The sequence below is a fragment of the Mizuhopecten yessoensis genome, unplaced genomic scaffold, assembly GCF_002113885.1.
Source record: "Mizuhopecten yessoensis strain PY_sf001 unplaced genomic scaffold, ASM211388v2 scaffold10933, whole genome shotgun sequence".
In the NCBI taxonomy this organism is placed as follows: domain Eukaryota; kingdom Metazoa; phylum Mollusca; class Bivalvia; order Pectinida; family Pectinidae; genus Mizuhopecten; species Mizuhopecten yessoensis.
This window is the reverse complement of record NW_018408794.1, coordinates 462,924-469,447: the sequence shown is the minus strand read 5'-3', so window position 1 is coordinate 469,447 and position 6,524 is coordinate 462,924. Positions and strand designations below refer to the sequence as shown.

At 35.4% G+C, this 6,524-nt stretch overlaps 1 protein-coding gene across 1 annotated transcript in view; it reads right to left on the bottom strand.

Moving 5' to 3' along the window:
* Positions 1–1,083: 1,083 nt before the first annotated feature.
* The window catches only part of LOC110463830, a 47,145-nt gene continuing 41,704 nt past the window's right edge, over positions 1,084–6,524 (bottom strand). Inside the window, exon 14 of the transcript XR_002464430.1 lies at positions 1,084–3,582. The gene's annotated coding sequence lies outside the window, so the exon portion shown is untranslated. The remainder of the gene's footprint in view (positions 3,583–6,524) is intronic.

The window sequence follows — 6,524 nt, the reverse complement described above, 5'->3', positions numbered from 1 at the left end:
CCTAAAGACTATGGCGTCACAACTGTACTGTCGACTGATAGGCACTTCAGTACTAAAAGATTATATATAGGTGAAGCTAAAGTAAGTGAAGTGTTAGCAGGGCGATGAAACCAATTGAGATAGCAAAGATTGCCCCAATCAAAGCGACACAACTCTTACAATGAAGTTTGAGGAAACAGTACCGCGGAGAAAGTATTCGCGAATGATTTGTATTGCATTCATCAATTAATTTTGTCTTACCAATTATTGAAACAAAAATACACATTCTGACAATTATTTGATATTCAATTTGATGAAAATATTTGATAGTTTTCTGTTGTTTTGTTTTGTTCCACTGCCACTAAAGAAAATGTTAGAAACATGTAACATATGTGGCTAATCTTTAGCGGCGGTACTGCATTTTCTCAAATACAAGATAACTCCATCATTCTCCTGATTTTCATTTTCCCCAGGATGGTTTCTATAACGAAACATATGATCACAGAATCTTCTATACATTGTTTTTGATGTTATCACTTCTATCATTATTTGAATCTTCGACACGGAATGCTTTTATGGAATAATTATCAAAAAATACGTGAAGCAAATTTGAAACATTGTATTCTTTGTTTAAAAACACCAATACACACATGATCCAATACATAAAAAAATCTAGATACAGCACCTGTTTGTATAACAAAGAATGTATTTATCGAAAAGTTAACAGAAAAAAATGAAGCAAATTTAAAACATAATATTAATTTCAACACTTAAACAATACACACATGATCCAATACATAAAAAATAGATACAGCACCTCGCCCGGAAAACACGGACTGTTTTTATGGAATAATCGAAACAAAAATAAAAGATTGTATTCATGGTTTAAATCAAAACAATATATATATGATCCAATCTAGATAAAATACCATTTTTGTAAAGCACGAAATGTAATAATCAAATAATTAAGAGAACAAGCGATTTTTTTTTAAAACGTATTCATTGTCACAACTTAAACAATCAACATATAATCCAATATGAAAAAAAATACAATATAGCAACAATGCGGAATGTACTCATGAAATAATTAAAAAAAAACGTGAAGCAAATTTAAAACATTGTATTCATTGTTTAAATTACAACAATATATATGATTCAATTTAGATAAAGTACCTTGTTTGTACAACATGGAAATATTTAGTTCTGCTGTTATCTATAAATGACTAAAATCAGCTTTAGCCTGTAAAAGATACAGTGCGATGTGTATTTGCTGTTTAAGAAACCGTTTCTCTGACATTGCAATCTTTTTCGATTTTCATTTTTACTATTTTTTTCCTAATCAATTTTTACAACAAGATAACGACTGTTCGGTTATCAACATTTGATGATATTCTTTAAAGTTGACTGAGGTAGGCAAAATATGCATGCCTTTTACATTTATGAAATCAATTGTGACGTGATATCAGTTCAAAGCCAATATTAATATCCATTTTGTTCAAAGCCAATATTAATATCCATTTTGTTCAAAGCCAATATTAATATCCATTTTGTTCTGATTAATTTGAAAACATATTTGGAATTTCATTGTTACGTTATTATTGTTCACATTGTATTATCATTTACAAGAAATGTTAGTAAAACAACATTTGGATAGGGTTTAAATTACCAGATTCTGACAAAAAACAATATGATTCTGATATTCATATCTTTCAATGAAGGTTGGAACTAACTACACATTAAGTTGAATTTTAGTACGCAGAAAATAATTTAGCAAACGCTAGTCTACATACTGACTTCATCTTTGTTACAAATACTATTAATTTCCCGACATTTCTTTAAAAATGACCTACGAGGATAAAGCGGCGAATAGTAATTCACCTTTGAGATGTTGAAACAAAAGGCGATTGAATAGTAATTCTTAACAATCATCACTATCCATTTTCGTACTGCCTATATCTTCGTTATGAAATAACATCAATTGACCTACTATTGTTTTCCCGACATTCTTTAAAGTTGACCTACGATGATACATACATGTAGGCTAAAATATGCATTCCCCATTGAGATGTTGAAACAAAGGGCAATTTTATAGCAATTCTTAACAATGATCACTATCCAATTTGGTACTATATGACTGACTATAATTTTGTTATGAAATAATATTAATTTCCCGACATTCTATAAAGCTGACCTACGAAAATAAAGTATAATGCATTCCTCTTTGAGATATTGAAACTAATTGCAATTTACAAGCAATTCATAATCATCACTATCTATTTTGGTACTTGTAGCTGACGGTATCTTTGTGATACATCAGCATCAAGTAGCATTGATCTACACTCTATTTGCCATCTCTCTTTAGAGTTGACACGAGTAGCTACAGTAAGCACTTCCCGTTTGGGTTGTTGAAACTCACTGCTATCCGATACTAATCCATAACCCAAGGTTATCCTATTTTTGCACTTTTAGTTTTTACAATATTTTTTTTGTATTTTCTTTGTATTGCTTTTTCCACTCGGTATTGTTATAAGTTGGATCACCAACAAACCGATTTAGACATATATTCCTTGCTTGGTGAACAACGATGTTTATTTAAATAGACGTTGGAATTATTGATAGGTGTTAGGGTATCAACATTATTTCCATTCTTTCAAGTTGACTCGGATTGTTAAATTATGCATTCCCCTTTGTGTTGTTGAAATAAAATGTGATTTAATAGCAATTCTTAGCAATCATCACTATCCATTTTGGTACGTTGGTACATACATTGTTACAAGTTATATCAATAACTAGTTAGTAGATGTTAAACCAACCTATAAGGCTGTTGTAAGCCTACATAACCGGCCAAGCTACTGGTGTTTTCTACTCTGAACACAATGTACATAACAACGCACAAGGAGTTGAATTAAAAAAGACGTTGAACTAACTTGACATGTGTTTCGTTATCACAATTTAGTTCTTTTCTTTTAAGTTGATTCCAGTGGCTTAAATATGAAGTCCTCTTTGAGATATTGAAACTAATTGCGAATAACAAGCAATTCATAATCATCACTATCTATTTTGGTACTTGTAGCTGACGGTATCTTTGTGATACAATAGCATCAAGTAGCATTGATCTACACTCTATTTGCCATCACTCTTTAGAGTTGACACGAGTAGCTACAGTAAGCACTTCCCGTTTGGGTTGTTGAAACTCACTGCTATCCGATACTAATCCATAACCCAAGGTTATCCTATTTTTGCACTTTTAGTTTTTACAATATTTTTGGTATTTTCTTTGTGTTGCTTTTTCGACTCGGTATTGTTATAAGTTGGATCACTAACAAACCGATTCAGACATAGATTCCTTGCTTGGTGAACAACGATGTTTATTTAAATAGACGTTGGAATTATTGATAGATGTTGGGGTATCAACATTATTTCCATTCTTTAAAGATGACTCGGGTTGTTTAATTATCCATTCCTCTTTGTGTTGTTGAAAAAATTGGGATGATTTAATAGCTATTCTTAGCAATCATCACTATCCATTTTGGTACGTTGGTACATACATTGTTACAAGTTATATCAATAACTAGTTTGTAGATGTTAAAGCAACCTATGAGCCTATTGTAAGCCTATATAACTGGCTCAGTTACTGGTGTTTTCTACTCTGAACACAATGTACATAACAACGCACATGGAGTTGAATTAAAAAAGACGTTGAACTAACTTGACATGTGTTTCGTTATCACAATTTAGTTCTTTTCATTTAAGATGACTCGGGTGGCTTAAATATGCATTCCTCTTTGAGATGTTTAAACTAATTGCGATTTACAAGCAATTCATAATCATCACTATCTATTTTGGTACTTGTAGATGACGGTATCTTTGTCATACAACCGCATCAAGTAGCATTGATCTACACTCTATTTGCCATCACTCTTTAGAGTTGACACGAGTAGCTACAGTAAGCACTTCCCGTTTGGGTTGTTGAAACTCACTGCTATCCGATGCTAATCCATAACCCAAGGTTATCCTATTTTTGCACTTTTAGGTTTTACATTTTTTTTTGTATTTTCTTTGTATTGCTTTTTCCACTCGGTATTGTTATAAGTTGGACCACTAACAAACCGATTCAGACATAGATTCCTTGCTTGGTGTTGAGCAATAGGACCGTTATAGGCTGCATGTGGGCCAGTAGTTTGTGTTAAGCAATGGGACCGTTATAGGCTACATGTGAGCAAGTAGTTTGTGTTGAGCAGTGGGGCCGTTCTAGGCTACATGTGGGCCAGTAGTTTGTGTTGAGTAGCTGACGGTATATTTGTCATACTACAGCACCAAGTAGCATTGATCTACGCTCTATTGGTGATTTCTACTCTGAACACAATGTACATAACAACGCACATGGAGTTGAATTAAAAAAGACGTTGAACTAACTTGACATGCGTTTCGTTATCACAAATTAGTTCTTTTCTTCTGAGATGACTCGGGTGGCTTAAATATCCATTCCTCTTTGAGATGTTGAAACTAATTGCGAATTACAAGAAATTCATAATCATCACTATCTATTTTAGTACTTGTAGCTGACGGTATATTTATCATACAACAGCATCAAGTAGCATTGATATACGCTCTATTTGCCATCACTCTTTAGAGTTGACACGCGTAGCTACAGTAAGCCCTTCCCGTTTGGGTTGTTGAAACTCACTGCTATCCGATACTAATCCATAACCCAAGGTTATCCTATTTTTGCTCTTTTAGGTTTTACATTTTTTTTGTATTTTCTTTGTATTGCTTTTTCCACTCGGTATTGTTATAAGTTGGATCACTAACAAACCGATTCGGACATAGATTCCTTGCTTGGTGGTGAGCAATTGGACCGTTCTAGGCTGCATGTGGGCCAGCAGTTTGTGTTGAGCAATGGGACCGTTCTAGGCTGCATATGGGCCAGGAGTTTGTGTTGAGAGCCGTGGGACCGTTATAGGCTACATGTGAGCCAGTAGTTTGTGTTAAGCAATGGGCGCGTTATAGGCTACATGAGGGCAAGTAGTTTGGGTTGAGCAGTGGGACCGTTATATGCTACATGTGGGCCAGAAGTTTGCCACCAGATTTGACCAAGTTACAGTTGTTCAGTAGCTACAGTAAGAACTTCCCGTTTGGGTTGTTGAAACTCACTGCTATCCGATACTAATCCATAACCCAAGGTTATCCTATTTTTGCTCTTTTAGGTTTTACATGATTCAGACATAGATTCCTTGCTTGGTGTTGAGCAATAGGACCGTTATAGGATGCATGTGGGCCAGTAGTGTGTGTTGAGCAGTGGCACCGTTCTAGGATACATGTGGGCCAGTAGTTTGGGTTGAGCAGTGGGACCGTTCTATGCTTCATGTGGGCCAGTAGTGTGTGTTGAGCAGTGGCACCGTTCTAGGATACATGTGGGCCAGTAGTTTGTAATGAGCAGTGGGATCGTTCTAGGCTTCATGTGGGCCAATAGTTTATGTTGGACCACTAACAAACCGATTCAGACATAGATTTCTTGCTTGGTGTTGAGCAATAGGACCGTTATAGGCTATTTTGGTACTTGTAGCTGACGGTATATTTGTCATACAACAGCATCAAGTAGCATTGATCTACGCTCTATTTGCCATCACTCTTTAGAGTTGACACGAGTAGCTACAGTAAGCACTTCCCGTTTGGGTTGTTGAAACTCATTGCTATCCGATACTAATCCATAACCCAAGGTTATCCTATTTTTGCACTTTTAGGTTTTACATTTTTTTTTTCTTTGTATTGCTTTTTCCACTCGGTATTGTTATAAGTTTGATCACTAACAAACCGATTCAGACATAGATTTCTTGCTTGGTGTTGAGCAATGGGACCGTTATAGGCTACCTGTGGGCCAGTAGTTTGTGTTGAGCAATGGGACCGTTCTAGGCTACATGTGAGCCGTTAGTTTGTGTTGAGCAGTGGGACCGTTATAGGCTACATGTGGGCAAGTGGTTTGTGTTGAGCAATGGGACCGTTATAGGCTACATGTGGGCCAGTAGTTTGTGTTGAGCAGTGGTACCGTTCTAGGATACATGTGGGCCAGTAGTTTGTGTTGAGCAGTGGGACCGTTATAGGCTACATGTGGGCCAGATGTTTGCCACCAGATTTGACCAAGTTACAGTTGTTCCTACTCTGAACACAATGAACATATCAACAACGATGTTTAATTTGAACTAACTTGACATGTGTTTCGTTATCACAATTTAGTTCTTTTCTTCTAAGATGACTCGGGTGGCTTAAATATCCATTCCTCTTTGAGATGTTGAAACTAATTGCGATTTACAAGCAATTCATAATCATCACTATCTATTTTGGTACTTGTAGCTGACGGTATCTTTGTCATACAACAGCATCAAGTAGCATTGATCTACACTCTATTTGCCATCACTCTTTAGAGTTGACACGAGTAGCTACAGTAAGCACTTCCCGTTTGGGTTGTTGAAACTCACTGCTATCCGATACTAATCCATAACCCAAGGTTATCCTATTTTTGCACTTTTAGGTTTTACATTTTTTTT